This window comes from Myotis yumanensis, unplaced genomic scaffold, assembly GCF_028538775.1.
Source record: "Myotis yumanensis isolate MYYU_CA2020_CCGP unplaced genomic scaffold, mMyoYum1.0.hap1 SCAF_463, whole genome shotgun sequence".
Lineage (NCBI taxonomy): Eukaryota > Metazoa > Chordata > Mammalia > Chiroptera > Vespertilionidae > Myotis > Myotis yumanensis.
Genome location: NW_027224214.1, coordinates 5,865 through 9,011, shown reverse-complemented (window position 1 = coordinate 9,011; position 3,147 = coordinate 5,865). Strand labels below are relative to the sequence as shown.

The following is a 3,147-nucleotide window of genomic DNA, read 5'->3' as shown; positions in this document are numbered from 1 at the left end:
AAAACATCAAATTGAAGAAAAAGGAGAAAATAGCCACACGTTCTACAAAGATTTTTATTTTTTAAAAATATATTTTATTGATTTTTTTTACAGAGAGGAAGGGAGAGGGATAGAGAGTTAGAAACATCGATCAGCTGCCTCCTGCACACCCCCTACTGGGGATGTGCCCACAACCAAGATACATGCCCTTGACCAGAATCGAACCTGGGACCCTTGAGTCCGCAGGCCGACGCTCTATCCACTGAGCCAAACTGGTTACGGCTACAAAGATTTTTTAACTAAATCAATCCTGAATGAATACTCTTTGAAATCCCAGGAGTGGACAAATTCTAAAACAATAGAAAATGCCGGTCGGCCGGGCACTTAGCATATTAGGCATTTATTATATAGGATTACAAGCCAGTAAGTCATGTACATATGGCATGAAGTTTCATTTTACACAGTATCTCTTAAGGAAAATAGTGAGATCATCAACATGCAATTAAATAATAAGTGTGGCATCCAAGCCATATGTTCTGGGTACGTAACAAACATTTCTTCAGATATGTCTCAATATTACAAGAAAAAATTTCCCCAGGACCAGAGGTGCAGTTAAGGGACGCGGCCTGATTGGGCATCACTGTGTCTGACGCATTGACTCACCCCTGCTGCCTTCAGACTCTGAGGATGGAGCTTTCTCAGATTTGGGTTCACATTTTCTGGAATTTAACTGATGATTGACATCCAGCAATCACTTTTCCAACTCCTGTTTTTTCCTGGGAATGAAGTTCTTGGGCATCATTATTTCCTTATCACGAGGTTTTCGTGGTCTTTTTCTCAGACACCCAGCAACCTACTCTCCAGTTTTCTCAGCGTCGTGTTCAGGGTCTCAGAGCCTGCCTCGACCTCATCCGGGTTGGAAGGTCTCAGGGAAGGCTCTCTTGATGGTATTATATGAAGGACTTTCCCAAGCTTATCTCCAGGGCGTTTGTTTATATCCAGACTTAACTGCCTTTTCTCACCGTAGCTCATAGCTCAGTATCATCTTCATCAGATTTCAGCACCAACACTGGCTGTTTTCTCTTTGGCTCGTTGCTTTTCCTTTCATTTCATTTGCTTACACTTTTCCCCTTGGATTTTCTTCTCTGCCTATTAGCCTTTCCCCTTTCAGACGTCTCATTCCGTTTCTTCAGCGTCTGGAAAGGTACTTGGGGCAGAACCTGTACCTGTTGATGAACAGCTCTAAGCTGCTCCTGGAGTTTTGCAAGGTGCTGACCTCATGCATCTTCAGACTTCACACCGCCTCCCCTGCCAGGGGATTTTGTGGTGTCTGTTTTGATGTTACATACAGGCATGCTCTCAACAGGTTCATCTGGGATCTCCGCAAAATTCCTTTCAGAAACCCTCTGGAGCACTCCTGCCATTGTCACTGCTTCAGCGATTCATAAACATTAATCTGGCATCTGCAGCAAATTCACACGCATCTTACATACTTGGTTGTCCATTTTTCTCTTGATAGTTCCAAGAGCCGTTGGATTTTGCACAATGTCATGGTGGTTCTGGAGTCCCAGTGCATGAACATCAAGGGCCAGGCATGTGAAAAGTGCTTCTTTGCAAGCCCTTCTGTAAGATCTCACCGCAGTGCCTTAATGGTTCGGTTACTTAAACACTCTTTACAATTTAATTTTGTTGCTGAGAATCTTGTCACACATTCCTCAGCGGTTTCTTTTATAAGAGGTTTTTCCGGGCTCCTCCCCTCCCCACCCCCCACGAGTGCTGGGGAAGATTCACCACTTGCTTTAACTACTGAAGTTGTAGGGGTTGTACCCGATTTCCTCTGCACACCGCTTGTAGCCCCAGCCACTGTGCGAGTTAGCGGTGGGCAGGGCACCTTGTGCCATAGCTAAAGAAGTAGATGTTTCAGGAAATCCAGAGGGACTCACTTGCTGCTTAAATGCCTTTTCTAAGGCGTTGGGAGACTTTTTCTTTAACAGAAGAAACTGCTGCCTTGTGCTGAGTGCCTTTCTTTATTCTTTCCTTACCACCCATAATGTGCTCTTCTCGTGGCATCTGTGATATTTCTGTGTGAACAACCTCTCTAGGGCTTGTGTCATAAGAACACTGTCATCTCCAGGCTTGTTGTATAAATAACAACTTGAGAATGACGTATTGAAGTCTTCTTGCTATACTTTCTCAAGCACCTCTTAATTGCACTTAAATCCACTGGGCTTCTCACGATGGTATGATACCCAGGCAGCTTTGGGTCCACGGCATCCGCAGGTTGCTGAAAGGCCAGGAAAAATGATGCTTCCACTAAGACTTCGAGACAGCCTGTGGTAGACACTGAGTTGATTTGCCAATGCCTGTTTCTCTTAGTATTTATATGCTCTGCTGGCGGAGGGTTAACAGTAGTAGTTCTTTGTCTACTTGGCAGAGACGGTCTTAACTGCTTCAAATCCCGATTTTCCAATGTCTGCAAGATCACGTCCTTGTCCTAGACAATACTAAAAGTTGTTTCATTACGTACGTCTTAGCTTATTGCAGTCTTTCACAGTATTTCTGCTTTTCTAAAGCCCAGATTGAGGTCTTAGCAGGGAAAGTCTGTAAGTTCGTTCCAAGGTTTATTCTAAAGGATGCACTGAGGATAGGCCTAGGGAAGCGAGGGTAGGGAGACGTGGGCAGCGGGAGGGCTCAGCGTCCACGCCCTCTCCTGGCGACACCACCTCGGCACCTCCGTGTTCACCAACCAGCACGCTCCCATGTGGTTCCTGCGTTATCTGAGATGTTGCAGAAAAGAACAACGAAGCAAAAGCTGCCAGGCTCATTTTAATTGGCTAATGTCCTCTTAGCCTCAAAACCAGCGAAGGAGAAGAAAAAAAATTTAAATTATGGGGTAATTTATCTGATTAGCATGGAGTAAAAGATGAAAATAAGTATCAGCTACTGAAATCAAGAGTGTGTTTAAAAAGGACATATTATGATCCTGGGGGTTTGTCCTAGGGCCAAAAGGATTCTTCCACTTCAGAAAATCTACCTATGAAAGAAACCAAATTAATCAACTACAAGAAAAACGTCAACGGATGCCGAAGTAGCATTTGGAAAAGTTTAACACACTTATCATGATAAGAAAAAACCTTAATAAACTAAAAATAATAAGAAATAACTTGG

General features: G+C 43.8%; 1 pseudogene; it reads right to left on the bottom strand.

Moving 5' to 3' along the window:
• Positions 1-642: 642 nt before the first annotated feature.
• Positions 643-2,473, bottom strand: LOC139001351 (bromodomain testis-specific protein-like; annotated as a pseudogene).
• Positions 2,474-3,147: the final 674 nt, after the last annotated feature.